This window comes from Scophthalmus maximus, chromosome 5 (assembly GCF_022379125.1).
Source record: "Scophthalmus maximus strain ysfricsl-2021 chromosome 5, ASM2237912v1, whole genome shotgun sequence".
NCBI lineage: Eukaryota > Metazoa > Chordata > Actinopteri > Pleuronectiformes > Scophthalmidae > Scophthalmus > Scophthalmus maximus.
The window spans coordinates 5,820,515-5,836,813 of NC_061519.1; positions in this window are offsets into that span (position 1 = coordinate 5,820,515).

A 16,299-nucleotide genomic window follows, 5' to 3' on the forward strand; every position below is an offset into this window, starting at 1 on the left:
TGAACCTACATTAGCATGGCTCTCACCCCCTGTGGCACTTGTGTGAGCATGTTTTTGTGCATGACAAGATTACAGGTTTTACGGAGGTCACATGGCACTGACCCCTTATTACTGTCTTTCACCTAATCAACCGTGTCTGTGCTTCCATGCATCCTTGTGTGTTCATGTTGTTGGAACCAAAATCTGTATACCCAGTCACATTATGGGGTCTTGTCTTCCATAAAGCACATGTATTAAGGTTCAGGTAAGATTTAGGTTAGAGGGTTAGGGAAACAGGTGCTCAACAATGGTCATTGGTGGAATGGTTTAAACTTCCAGTTTTGTCAACATTTGGAAGGAAGTTTGCTCAGAGCAAGGGGGTTTATTTGATGTCTAACATCACCAAATCAAGGGGTTTCAAAGACCAGAGATGAGATGCTTTAAATGTCAGAGATATGGACATATTGCCGCATCATGTAGGGGAAACAGACACTGTGCAAAGTGTGCGGAAAACATCCAGAACTGTGAAGTGTCAACCCCAAAATGCTGCAATAGTGGAGGAAGCCATATGGCTTCATTTAGAGTGTTGTTATTTTGTTGTAGCAAAGCAAGTTCAGGAGCTTAGGGATCAGCATCTCTTATGCAGAACCCCTTAAAAGAGTGGACTCTACAGACCTGCCCATAGGCGGGTCTGTAGAGTCTCTTTTTCCTCATCTGGCATAGCGAATCAGGAGATAGTTGCAATAAGTAAGGAATCCCTTCTTGCACTTATAGATGATGTGATGTATGGCACTTGGAAGAAGAAATCAATATCAGATATACAGTAATGAAGTTTTGTCTGAAGCAGCAGTCAGGTTCCTGGGTTTAAAGGTGAATGCTTCTCAATCGCTGCATTTATGAGAACTAGCCAATCAACAAACCACGTTGAGAGGGTGGATGAGCTAGAGGAATAATGATGATGGCAACATTGATGATGATTAAAATTTTCATGATGCTTTGCATCCTTCAATGGAACGCAAGAAGTCTTATCGCTAATTGACAGATATTTAACAAATGAATTAAGGATGGCAGGGTTACCAGACGTTTTATGAAACAGGGCGAAAGCATCAGGATATGTGTGTTTGCACACACATAGACCTGATAGGCCAGGTGGAGGGTGTGCAACATTTATCAAGTCAGGGATTTAGTAGAAAGTCTATGAGGCTGAGTTTACATCATGAATGTATAGTGTGAATGGAATGTTTTGGGAAACAATCGAATGGGTAGTGATCACGTTCCTGTCTTGAGTCAGTTTAGAAGATCCCGTTGGAAGAAGGGTTGGTTGCAGAAAGATCAGAACAATCTTTGGACTTGCGGCTTTCATACGATATGTAGCCTGTCTTGTTAATGCAATTGGATAGACTTACAACCAGTGAGAGCAACTAATCATGAGACGTCTGTTGAGCAATGCAAAAATGTCAACAGTTTAGAGCCTGTGATGAGAGCAAATGAAATGAGCTCCCAGAATTCGTCTGGGTCCCAGGCTACCCTGTGCAGACTCTGAGACAGGTTCAGGTTCAAAACAGTCTTTAATCGTAGCAGGTTCAGTACATGGATGTTATTCTAAAACCAGGCAGAAGTAACAAAAACTGCAGGGTAGGGCAAAACCAAGAGGGGGCAAAACTGATCATTCACATTGAAACAAGGAAATTTACTAAATATAGCTAGAACGTTGAACATGGGGGATCAAGCTGAACTGGCTGATTTGAGACGGAAACACCGAGATGGGAGAGGGGAAGCTGGAGACACAGGAGGATCAGGAAGTTGAGTTAATGTATTTTTAAAAAAGCTGAACCAAGACAACTAACATAAGGGATAATAAGAAGGTATCCTAACACAAGCAGAGATGGGACATGACCACTCAAAGCGCTTTTTCGGTACAAGTCACATTAACCTATTCAAACAGCACTGCTGTTTACTTCGCTTCTTCTATCACAATTATACACTGCTGGGAGGGCATTGTATTGCATTGTACTGTCACTGGCAAGTACTATTTATAGAGCGGTGAAGAAGAAGTAATTTCCTGTAGTGTAACAAATTTCAAAAATGGTGCAATATTTCAGACTGGAAAGTAAAAGGGCAATTTGTACCGTATTGTTGTTTTGCACTTTTGCTGAGAAAGATACACATTAAATGTATTTTCTTTTTTCAAACTGTGGCTGCATGTTAACAGTTTTTTTTTTTAATACGCTATGGCTGTACTTTAACAGTTATTTACAGGAAGTAATTGCTGGTCACTTCCTTATGTATTCATTTGTCATTTTTCAGTTATGATTGCCAAACCAGATGATAAAAGCAGTTCTATGGGATTCATTCCTTGTACAGAATGTATCTGTTTTTCAAAATATCTCTGTAATGCACTGGTATCAGATCAGTACTCTGTATCTGAATCAGTATCAGTAAGGGAAAAAACTAGAGATGCACAAATTGTGAAATTCTGGGCTGATACCGATACCAATGTACAACAATAATTTGGTCGATAGCCAATGTTTTTTGTTTTGTTTCTTAACTTAGTTTTTGTTATTCGGTGCCCCTCTTGCGAGGGAAACAAGGGAATATTCATAATAAATAATAACTGAACTGAAAAAGATTAAACAGAGACTAGCCAGAGTAGAAGCAGACACAGAAAAGCCCAATGTGCATCACAGGAAGCAGTGTCACAACAGTTTGCATAATGACCATGGTCTTAAATAGTCTTCGATATTTGTCATGGGAGAGATCAACAAAGCTATGTTGATGGTAGTCTGGGGGGATCTGATCTATATGGAAGATCTAATAAAATATTTGTGTCTGTAATGCACCGTATTCGCTACCAGTGTGTTGTCCTTAGTTGTCTATGTTCTGGCCTTTTCAATTATAAATGCTACTAACAAAATTTTCCTGACCAAGTGTCTCAATGTTTTTGTTATTTATTTCTTTGTTTTCCATTCATGTTCAGTGCAGTGAGAAGTTATTTTATCCTTTTAAAATTGGTAATAATGCAGTATGGGGTAAAAGTGTATGTTGGTGTAGGCAGTTTGTGTAATATGAGGTAGTATGCAACGGGTGCTGCTGACCTATATTGTGCTCCAGTCTGTCTAAGCAAAGTGACAAGCTAATCCAAGAAAAGATCAAATAAAACCACTGGCAGATTTTCAATAGGGTTTTCAGAATCACAGCCATCAGCATTAATCACACAATCATACAAACACAACAGACAACCTTGTTGACTCATCTTTTCAGCCTGTGGCGCCCAGATGAATGTTGTTTGGTCAAAACGGCTCATCTTTTTGTCAAACAAAGCACATGTTTTATGGTTATTTTCCAGTCTTTTTCATCAGTGGAGCACACATTTATTTTGTTCTTATAGGTTCTTTTAGGAAATGTACTTTCTCAGTATCTGATGACAGCTTCCGAGCTAGTTAAATTAAGTTTTCTGCCTAGTGTGCATACCTTTATCACAGCCTGACGTAGGGCCTCAGGTAGAGATTGAGAAAATGGGAAAGAGTGATGAAACACAGCATAAAGGGTCCAGTTAATGGAGAAAGAAAGAAAGGCAGAAAAGACAATGGCTCAAACAGAAATTTAATCTATTTGTCATCACGTTTACAGCAGCTATACATTTGCCTCTGGTTTTCTGTCGACTGAGTTCAGCCTGAGGTTCTTTTATAGTATCTTGCAGATCGCAATGACTTAATGGTTTTTGAATGGGGTCAGAGAGCAATGCAGGAGCAACAGAATGGGAAATGGCAGCTTTCATGCTGATTTCAACAATCCAGTTTGTCAAATTTACAAAGTGAACAAAAATGTGTTTGCCAGCAAGTTTCAATGACATGAGGGTAACTGATACCCCTTTTCCACCAACGGGAACCAAGTTCCAGTTCGGGGCCGGTGCTGGGGCCGGTTCGCGTTTCCACCGGCAAGAGAGCCTCTGCAAATGTCTCCGCCTTGCGAGCAACCTCGCGGCAGCTTCATTCATAACAACAGCAATGGTGAACTACGTCGCAGTTCTCCACTTGTTGGTCCTCGCTTTGAAAGCTTATGTAGACAGTCATTTCAGTTAGTGTTGCTGCTGATGGCAAGGTGGAGGTCACATGCTTTCTGGGCGCACCCACGATCTCACCACTGGTGGGACACAATTGTTCCTGATTTCAGCCCGCAGCAATTCGTGCAGAATTTCCGTGTGTCTCGGGAGTCGTTCGACTACATCTGTGACTGTCTAAGCACTTCCTTGAGGAGAAGGAATACGAACTACCGTTTGTGTGTCCCAATACAAACGGGTAGCAATTGCCCTCTTGAAGCTGGCCAGCGGCAGTGAAAACAGGACCATCAGCCATTTGTTCGGAGTAGGCCTGAGCACTGTTTTTAATTGTGTTCAAGAATTCTGCAATGCTGCCATCATGGTGCTGCTTCCTATGCACATTAGATCCTGATGCTGACAAGTTGGTGGAAATGGCTACTTAATTTGAAAACCGCTGGCGAATGCCAGAGTGTGTTGGTGCAATAGATGGAAGCCACATTCCAATAATTGCACCAGAGGAGTATCCCCGAGTCTACTACAACCGGAAAGGATGGCATTCAGTGGTGTTGCAGGCAGTTGTGGATGGCAAAGGACTTTTCTGGGATGTCTGTGTTGGCTATCCAGGGAGTGTGCATGACGCCAGACTGCTCAGACAGTCACATCTTTGGGAAGTCCTCTCTGACGGGGAACTATAAGGGCAAAACAAGCTGACTATCCCTGGCTGTGAAGTTGGATATTACCCGATAGGTGACCCGGCTTATCCCCTGCAGGACTGGCTCATGAAGCCCTTTTCAGACACAGGAAGACTGACCCCAGAACAGCACAATTACAGACTAAGCAGTGCGCTGTCTGTTGTGGAGATGTGTTTCGGGAGGTTAAAAGGACGATGGAGGTGCCTCATTAAAAGATACGACTGCAAGCTGGAGCTGAGCAAGAAGAAGGCGCTGACCTGCTGTGTACTTCGCAACATTTGTGAGGAACAAAATTTTGCAGAGGTGCACGATAGGCATATCGACATTCAGCCACAACATGTTCAAGCATTACCTGACCATGGTAATCAAGAAGGGGCAAACGTTAGAGCTGCTTTGATGAACTACTTCAACAGAGGGGACTGGTAGTTTTTTTTCTTCCTTACAATTACAACACTGTTTATGGTATTTTTGTGTGCAAGACTGTCATATTTTGTATTTCCCTTTATAAAAGAAAAAGAATAGCAGTTGTCTTTTATTTAATTGTTTATTCTGGTATAAAAAACAAAATGTACAAAATAAAAAAACAAATGTGCAAAATACAATAAAAATCTCTTAAAGTGACAGTGTTGTGCAAAGTCCTTTTGAGGGCGCAGTATTTATTTTGACTGGGCCTCCATCACAGCCACCATGCGCCCAACCAGACCAAATAACGCTGTGTTGTCCTCGTCCATTTTGTCAAGCAAGGTAATGTTTGCGTTCCTCGTTTCTTCCCTGCTATGCTGAAGAAAACGTTTGTCTGCCCCCTGGAAATACTCCATGAGCTTGTTAATGCCGTCACTGTCCCAAATTTCTTTTCCCTGTGTACTAGAAAGATTAATCAGATTGTTATTGTGTACTCATAACACTTTAAATTGTGTTAAATATATTCCTGCTAGATATAACTCATATATTTCAATATTATATTCTCAATATTTGCACAGTGTATATTATTAAAGACTACTCTATACATAACACAGCAAATGGCACTTCCTGAGCTGCATGATGGTGCCGGTGAGCTACAGGACACGGGCAGTGGAAGAACAACGTCCCCAACGGCTTCGACGGCAGACAACTCTGTAAACAACAACAAAAAACAATCTTTAAATATAAAGTTTATCCAAACACTATACGATGTTAGACCTTTGTGATCGAAAAAAATATGTGAGACGCCGGTAGGTGAGCAATGGCAGCACGTTTTCTATTGTTTAGCTGGCTAGCTTGCTATCGTCGCGGGGTAGTCATACAACATCCATATAACACTCTAATAAGAAAATGAGCTCATTACGGCGCCAGGTAAATGAATAGCTGTCAGTCAGGGCCAGATGAATTCTGGGAGCTCATTTAATTTGCTCTGCCAGAATACAGCATTTAGGAAGTTTCCTAAATCTTGATGTGACCATGAAGTATTTGATCAGCAGCCATGATCAGAGCTGTTCAGATTGTCTAAATGCATAGGAAAGAAGCTTCAATGCTTCCTTTCCTATCTCCTTTAGCATAGGGTACACTGGAGATAGTAAGGAGATATAAACGCCCCACGATTCTGTCAGGCCTGGACTTTAAAGAGGACTCAGATGCTGGTAGACAGTTAAGGCAGGCTTTTATTTTGGACTACTTGGACCTCTCAGACAGTGACAAAATAACAGGTTGTAGAAAATACCGTGTAATGCTAAAGAAAAGATGATACTCCTGAAAAACCAAAAACACACTCCAGACAGAGGGAAAAAAAACCTCAAGGCTAAGTTGACTGACTAACAAAAAATTAAAAAATTAAAAATTGCTCTACAGGAGGAAAAAATAACAAAAAGGGAAAAAACTCCTAATAAACAAAACCCGCTCCGCAAGGCGGGGAAAAAACCTCAAGACGAGGGCTAAGAAAACTAACAGAAAATCACTCCAACAGAGGCAAATAAAACGCCTATGAACTAGGCTGCGCTATGAGACTAAGCTATGAAATTTAAAAACAAAAAAATGACTCACTAAGAGGCAAAGAACTCAAGTGACCTGAAACGAGAGGAGAGTTAGTTTTCAAAATAAAACAGGAAGTCACGAGACAAAAACCCAGGACGAGACAAACCTCACCGCGGTGTGACAAATTAATCGCGGCAGCGATATGTAACGTGATGGGCCATGCATGGACGTAAACGACTCAATCTGAAGTAGAAGAATAAGAAGTTGAATAGTATGAATATGACTCAGAAGAGACATCATCGTGTAAGCTACTGTTACATATGAATCATAAAATACAGAAACAGGCTGATGGAGCCGCTGAGGTTTTTGTAGTTCATCTTCAGAAATTTTTAGTTTCCCCACAACAGACGCATCAACAACATTCGCCATTGCGTGATGACGTAGTTTAGTGAAAGTCGAGTCAGATTCTCTGAGCAGCGCTATCGGCTTTACCTAAGTCCTATCAGTCCTCCTTTACACCTTTCCTTGTCCTCATGACATTTTTCACTGAGGTCAAGGAATAGTAGATAAGAAGTATAATTCAACCACACCCACAGTCAGGATCTCCTCCATTGGGAAATGATTTTTCCCCCTTAAGAAAACTTGCCGGTCCAATCAAAACCAATTATCTGATAATGGGAGGGTTTATACTACTTACGCGGACGTAAGTGACTTTTATAAACAACCAACACTGCTGCTGATGAACGAGCATTTGACTAAAAGTACCCGATATTTTCATATTTCTCCAACAAAAACGACAACAGTTGTTCACAGACATTGTGAAATCATCTTCTCAGACATCTTCTATCTGCTCTCGTCTGTTGACATTTTCGTGTCGCTCAACAGATGTCACATGATCTGTTGCTCTCACTGGTTGTAGGTCTAACTAATTGCATCCAGAGGCATTTTTATCTGCGTCCGTTGATAGTGCCTAATGGAAATTGTAAATATACCAAGAGGCATCAGGCCACATTTGAGTGTTAGTCTGGCTATGCCAGGCTATTCAGTGTGTAGGGGATAGATGTAGAGGCAAACATATAATAGTAGAGCGCAGAACAAAACTGCAATAGCAAGCCATTGCAGAACGGAGTGGACGGGCTGGGGTGTAAAGTTTGACCATGTCCTTGATGTAGCAAGGGCCTGAGCCATTTGCAACACTGTAAGCGAGTACCAGTGCCTTGAATCGGATTCGAGCCAGACCCCGGAAGCCAGTGCAGGGTGCGGAGGAGTGTTGCAGTGTGGGAGCACTTGCATAGGTTGACGACCAACTGGGCCATTGCATTCTGGATGAGGTCCTATGGCACATGCCGGCAGACCAGCTAGGAAGGAGTTGCAGTAGTCCAGGCGTGAGATGACAAGAACCTGCACCAATACCTGCTTCGCCTTCTCTGTGAGAAACGGATGTCTCCTCCTGATGTTGTGGAGGATGAATCTGCAGGAGCGGGTCGTCACTGCAATGTTGGCAGCGAAGGACAGCTGGTCGTCCCGTGTCACACCAAGGTTCCCTGCAGTTTGAGCAGGGGTCACCACAGAGTTCTCGATGGTGATGGAGAGGTCGTTGGTGAGAGACGCCTTCCCTGGCTGGTCACAAAGTCATATCATACCACATCCACAAACAGCGGTATTTGCCAATTCTTATGGTGCTATGTGTCAATCTGCACATTTAGTAGTGGTGGGTAGCATGGTGCAGCCAGACTTATACTCAAATGGGTATTAGTCTGGGACCGCTCGGTTCGGGCGTTCCCAGCGGATGCAGACAAATCATGTGACGTCTGTTGAGTGACAAGAACATGTCAACAGACTACAGGGTAGAGAGAGGCAATGCCCGTGATGATGATTCCACAGTGTCCGTGAACATGGCCACCATATCAATATGGTGAATGGCAGAAGTTACGAAAATGTCCGCCCTGCTCCTGCACACCATCACTTACTTGATAAACAAGGACAAAGATCAGAAAGCTATTCCAGCTCTTCTCTGAGGGCCTGGATCCATGGAAACTTTGCTCTTTCAGAATAGAAGAATTGACGTATTAAACTGAGGCTATAAAAGTTGTGATGTACTTATTTAGCATGATTTTTGATAACCACAGTGGAGATAAGGAAAGTCTGTAACAGTTAAACAATTCTACTCTTTGGGCCCAGTCAGGATGCTGTAAAATAATTTTGATGTCGTAGGAAGGTTTTTATCTATTACTGTATTCTGCACCTGTTCCAGTGAAGGTTAATAGTTCATGGTGATTTAGCCCAGTAATTAAACCAGCTGAAAATACTTAAATAACCGCAAATCTTAGCATGGATCCTGTCTAGCATTAAAACTCAGTTGGAGTACAAGTGTAGGCCTATACACACATGCAGTAAAGCCCGAGAAAGTAGTAAACACACAGGACACAATTACTGCATTTTATTGTCAGTAAAGAGACAGATTTATCAAAAGATTTCAACAGCACAAAAAAAAACACAATGCAAAAAAAACCTAACTTGTAACTCTTACTGTATAAGAAATACACTGGTAAGGCCGGAAACCCGTATTAATCATAAATGTGTTGCATATATATGACCAGTGCAAGTCATAAGTAACAGTGCCTCTGGAATAAAATACTCAAACTCAGTTACCATCCTTCTTTAAGATTTGAATTACTGCTTTCTGTTCTTCTTTGGTTTGTTCTGTCTAACCAATCTGGTTATACTGTCTATATTTTTCTTCCTTCCCCTTCTTAAAATTAACCTTAATCTTGTATTTGACCTGTATATACTTCATCCTATACTGTCCTTTTTTTCTTTTTCTTATTGCTCTTGTCACCTCTCCTCCTTCTCTTCTCTTCTACTTGCTCTTCATATTTCTCCCCCAGGAGCCAAGCACAAATCATTTCCCCTATTTCCTCTGCCCAGGATGGGGGTATGAAGGAAACTGTGCGGCAGTGCCATCCACTTTACTTTGTATCATCCACCCACCCACTCTGTTCTGCTCGTCCTCCTCATCATTATTGAAATCTCTATTTTGGCCCAGCTCTCTCTTCATTTTTCTGTCCGATCGATTGTAAACAACAGTCATTATGCTTAGCCTCTGTTTGCCTCATCAGAGAGTGAGTGGTGCTGAGTTAGCACACAACTGCATAGTGTACACATGTCCATTCTGTAATGGTGTGTATGTGCAGTAGAGATTGTTACCTGTTAAAAGCCGTCATCATCAGAACATCAGAACATAATCATGGTGGGGAATAAGAGCTGCGGATAATGACAGTGCTCAGACTCGAGGATAATTCTCTCCGAGGTACAGATGTCTAATATGATTCCCTAAATGATGCTAATGTTTTTAGAGTCAACGATAATTACATGTGATGATCCAACAGTGGTGTGTGATAATGTCTTCACACTAAACAGTTTTTTAGGCTGAATTCGGTTTTTCAGAGAGACTTTGTGCCGTTAAAACCTGTAAGTTTGCTTTAAAAACAGATACAACAGCCCATACACGATGAGTTGATCTGCAAATATGTGTAAACTAACTGCATAGACTTTCAAAGTTCCCCTTTGAGAACAATAAATGTGCCTATATGATGCTTGTTGCAAGGTCCACTTAGCTGTTAAAGAGTACAACTGCATCTCATGATGACAATCAGCTACGGAAAATGATGACAACTGAAGTTCAGTCAGGACCACTATAGTAAAAATAGACTTATTCAGCTAATAGTTATATTTGGCAGTATGACTCTGCTCTGGGACCAACCCGGCCCTTCCACATACGTATGTGGAAAGCCTGAGATAGACCATGTGAGGCAGGGATAGCAGAAGCCAAAAAAAAACCCCAGTGCAGAAAAGAGCAGCGTCGACAACATGTGACTGATTAGGTCAGATACGTATGAAAATTAGGTGCTGGGGTGGAGTCGGGTTCCGAAGTGGCGTGCAGCAGAGCAAGATGGAGTGTAGGCAGGTTAAAGTAACTTAAATAGAGTGCAGGATATGAGCTTTGTCAATTGAATGCGCAGAAGAGGATCAGCTGAGCAGTCAGCTGATGTGGGCTGGTGTAGAGATCTCTACTGATCTCTGATGTGCTGCATAGTGGCGGCACTTGGCTTCATGGCCTGCCTGAACTAACGCGATGATCAATTTACTTGGAATGGATCCAAAAACATGGGTCAGCAGTTCTGTCGACAGAAACATCTTGCTGATGAGAGTGGTCTACAACAGCAGAGACCGTGTCACGCTGCACTGCTGTCGGCCAACAACAGAAATCTGAGGCTGCAGTGACACAAACTCACCAACACTGGACAGTTAAAGACATAGCCTTGTCCGATGAATCTGGATTTCTGCTGATGCCGCAGATGGTAGAGTCAGAGTCTGGAGTCAACAGCGAGAATCCATGGAGCCATCCTGCCTTGAGTCAACAGTCCAGGCTGCTGTTTGTGTGATGGTGTGGGGAGTATTGTTTTCTAATGGCTTCTTCCAGCAGAGTAATAAATGTATAATTGTGACTGTATGCGTGATAGAGAAGTGTTGTATATACATGCACTGAATGTTTGAATGTGTTAAGTATTTTGGTTGGTTGATAAGACTTTTTCCAATGCAGTCCATTCATCAAATGCTCCATCCTTGAAAAGGAAATGATAGTGAGTTTTTAAAATGATTCAACACTTGAGGTACATCAATGAAAAGGATTTCAGTACCATGTTCAGTGCTGCAGGTAAATTCTTTAGTGAGCTCCCCTGCTTATGGTCAAAGGAATTCGAAACAGCAAATAATTCATTCAAATGAATGCTCATAGGGACCGTCAAAACTGAATTCAGGTTATAGTTGAAAATCATTGTGAAAAACGGAACAAAATTGACATACACAAATAATTATGATCTAGAAAAATAGCCAGTATGGATCATATTCAGCATGATCTTCCTAATCTGTGACTGGACTGGCTAATAATTCTATCATTGTCTTTGGGTCTTGATGCATTCATGCATGAAACTCTGCTAAGATCTATTGTCTTTCATGGCCATTTGTCACTGGTATTACATGCGGTGACAGAGAGATGTGCTTGACTGGGAGTAATCATTATACTGTATATATGAACTATTGTTACGACCGGCTGGCAGGCCACAGCAAATGAGGGTGATGTACATGGAAGTATCTTAATCAATCGCTTGAATAGATTTCTTAAAGCAAACAATAATGAAAAGACAATGAGGTGTGGTAGTTTGAGTCAGCGGTGCGTGCCGGTGAATGGGTGCTGTGATCGGTGTGTGGAGCACGTTGTGAGTGCAACATAAAAGGAACAGGTCAATGCATGGCGGCAAAACTGGCTGGCAGCAAGGCAAGAAGAACCACGGGCTAGGTAGAAAGGTCCGGGGAACCACAGGGCATCTGGCAGGCTTGAGTAAGCGGAGCACTGGCCAGATGTTCCTGTTTAACAGATTGGCTCCACCCAGCCCAGGACCTGTAGACACCCACACAGTATCCATGCCCGCAGGGACCGGCTCTGGGGCCGTCACACCATATACATCCTGAAAATGCAATTCATATTATATTTGTTGGAACTTATTGCTATATCCCTTTAGTCCTGCAGTATCTTGTTTACTCAATTTGTTCAACATTAAATAGATAGGACTGTGGAGCCATCATCAGAGGCAGGATGTCAAACTTAAGGAAGCACCTGGCCACACATGGGCAAAATTTGAAAGCAGAGGGGACGTATGGTGTTTATTTAGTATCAAAATTTGTGCATGTAAAAAACCTTGCATGCACATATGCACAATACACAGAATATATTTCTGCTCCGTGTGCACAACTGCAGTCAACATCCCTGGAAAGTCGCTAGCTCTTTCGTCCCCCTGGCCATCAGACTGTACAACAGCTCCTAGTAAAGGCAGGGAGGACAATAGAAAAGGGCAATTTATTTCAACCTTCATTTGCACATCCATTTTCCCATTTTGCGCTGTCATAAACTAGTTTTTATAGTTATAATTTAATATTTAATCTAATTTTGTATTTTTATTTTATATAGGATTGATGTATGTTTAATGTATGTATGTTTGTAAATGCTGCTGGATGCCTGAATTTCCCTCGGGATAAATAAAGTATCTACTAAACTAAACTAAACTAGCTCGTCAAGTTGAATGCTGAGACTTTTGAGGTGGAGACAGTGACTGAAACACAAAGGGATGCAGCGTGTTTGAATAGTTGCGTGACCCCATGTGAACATTCCCAGCACATCAGCCGGCAGTATGGACGCAAGGTTGGAGTATTTCGCTCTGAATTTATTATTTAGTGTTAAATTATTGTTGTTTTAAGCTATATGCCCTCCAAGACCTAATGACACTTTGCTCTAAATTCTCTGACCTTCTCTCTCTCTTCTTTTAGATAATTATGAGGTGATTAGGGTTATTTTCAAATTCACATTTGTTGCCCTGGTGAAGCATTGGCACAGGAATTTCTCCACATTTCAGAGTCTTTTCATTTAGTTTTCCTCTCCATAGGGCCTAACCATGAAAAGGCCACACTCTTCATTGTGTTCTGTCATATTGCCTGAAAATCGATACAGTGGAACTCCAGTGTATCCGATCACCTTAGTATTGCTTGTAATGTGTATTCTCTTCTGACTCTTCCAAAATGCATTTTCAAACCTCTTGAGGTCTGCCCCTCCTCCCAGATACGGACCCTCTGCCGAAATCCTTTAACATCCTCTGCCTGGCAACATTGGTTTCAGTTTCCCTGGTCAGAACTTAAACCAAATCTTTTACAAAACTGGTTGTATGGTTCAATCACCACACTCTCTTATGAGATAGGGAAGCAAAGTGAAATGTAAATGGGAAGCTGGAATAGAAGGATTGCAATGTAAAACATTTACTGCCAAAATAAAAATGATCTGATTGGAGTCTGATAGTTTCGGCCTTCACAATTTACCTGTCCGAGAGCTGTTGATTCACAAAACATTTCATGTTTTTATCTCGCAGCTCTTTTACAGCAGTGTCTTCACTGCAATGAGGAACTCTAACCCTCCTACCAGAGGGCAGCCGCTAACACTCTGTATGCAGAACGTGAGACATGTCACCAAAAAGGATTGCTTCAACAAAATAGAAAAAAAAAGAAAAAAGGAAAGGGTATTAATTAATACTCACAAGGCAAAGGCCCCCCAACGGGAGCCCTTACCCCCCTGAAAAGTCAGTATAATGCCAAACACAAGTCCTTTAAGGTCACTTTCCCTATACACCTTATTATCTCCATATGATTTCCATGAGATTAATCATATTAACCAAATCAGATATAGAAGAGTCTAAAGTGTCCATATAAAAGAGGATATGTGATAAGACATAAGTCGGGATATCATTTTTAAGATTTCTAAATTAATTTTAAAGTGAGTCTCTTTGTCTTTCAGGGAAATAGGCCGTTTGATGAATTTGACATGTGGTTTATCTGTAGACAAGGCTTCCATATTCATAACTTGAGTACACAATCCACATCCTGTTGTAATCAAAAATGACCTTAGACTATTTACGTTTGTTATTACATTTACTATCAGACAAGTTACAACCATTTTGCATTTTTGGCAGGGTTGGTACAGGTTCTTATTCTCAAATAGAGCAAGGGGTTTGGAATCAGCTGTAATAATCGTAGTGGTATTGCTTTACAAATCGTATTATATTCTTTATGAGTACAGATTAGACTATATTTGCTCCAAAGGGTTACTGCTATCATCCAATGTATCATGCAGCTCAGGTGTCCATCCATATTTTTGGTGTATTAATTTTCACTGGAAATGACCTTGCCTCAACAGTTATACCAGTGTTTGACCATAAAACTTGCAGTAGAATAGTGGTGCGCAGAATATGGCTCATCTACAATTACAGAACGTGTCAGGTTATTGTTTGTAATTGATTCTCAGCTCCCTCTATAAAATTGCAAATTTGGTTTATTCGTTGTCCCCCAATTTCCCAAAAGCAAGGACAAAGACAAACATGCATGTAGTCTCTCTCGGGCACACACACACACACACACACACACATACACACACACACACACACACACAGAGCTCATGACTGGCATTGCAGGTTAATCTTTATTGAGGCTCTTGTTCCTGACAAATAAGTGTAGGGAACAAATAGTGAGGCGCCGCTGTGATGTTAGCAAAACATCTTTTCTTAATTAAAAAGCGTGTGTCTTTGTAATACCTGCAGCGATGATAAGAGCTGTCTGGGTGGGGGAGATAAGCTGGGGAGTAGGAGCTGTATAAGAGGAAACAAGGAATGACACTGTTTGTGTGTTAACACTGCAGTGCATCAAGTCACAATGCATCCCGTGTTTACGTTTGTTAATGCATTGGGTACACAGCAGACATGATAGTTTGGTGGGTATGTATTCAGTGTGGAGTACCATGTGTCTCTATTAAAGAGAATTCATGCATCAAATAGAATATGTTCTATACTGTGTGACTGCTGATGTAGGTTTTATATGTTTCTTTACAACCAAGACTGTTAAATCATGAATGGAATCACTGTAGCTCAATAGTTTTTGAACAGAAGTTGCACCATTTTTGGACATTGATGCAGCCACAAAATTTGGACAGTGCAGAAGAAGCCTGATAGGAGCTAATGGTAAATTGACTGCATTTTGTCTTATTGACCACGTGACCAAGGCATGTGAACTGGAGGTGGCGGGATCGAATCACTGACATTCTGGTTGGTGGACGAACCTCTGCCAGTGGGTCTCTTTTTTCATTAATGAACACTATGAAAAAAAGAGAACTATAATGAAATCAACTGCGATTCTTGTCGACAAATGAAAATGAAATGAAAATGCAAAAACGGGCAACAAAGACACCTGAAACCTACTGGTTTGGATCAAAGCTGGCTGCTCGTCTGCATGGCTCTGTGTTGAGGCCACTTGGTGTTGCCAGGTTAAAAGAGCGGTTGGTTACATGCAATTCTAGTACTGGATGTGCTAGGAACATGTGGATGACACCAAGGCAAGGCAAGTTTATGTGTATAGCACATTTCAACAACAAGGCAATTCAATGTGCTTTACATAAAACATTAGAAGCATTGGGAGGAAACACATGAAATCACATTAAAATACAATATTTAAAACCAACATCAAATGAGCCTATGAACAGGCATAACAATAACACTTAGTCCACTACGCTCTGCTACCGCCAAACGACCTGCCCCGGCATCCGTGTGAGGGGCGGAGCCACGGCTTATCTAAACCCTGTCCGATTTCTGCCCTGGTTCCACAGTGGTGGAGCGAGAACAGCAGAAACACTTTCTGTCACTGACTGAAAACTCACCTGTTCAGATGGAACCTTACTCCCTGAATCTTTAAAGCTGCAGTGTGAAATATTTAGAAGAACTTATTGACAGGAATTGAATGTATTGTCCATAACCATGTGTTCATATGAGTTAAATATAGTGACATGAGGTGGAGCCCGACCTCCGCGTGAGTCTCCATGTTTCTACGTCGTGTTGAATACGCTTGTTGCACAAGACGCTCCAGAATACGTCGCGTTCACGTTGAAACCGGAGAGGGAATCAGCGGTGCGCCACCATAAAGTGTCCCCCGTCGGGTGCTCAGTTGGTTGTGTTTTGCAACTTTACCACCAGGTGCCGCCAGAAAGGTAAAACG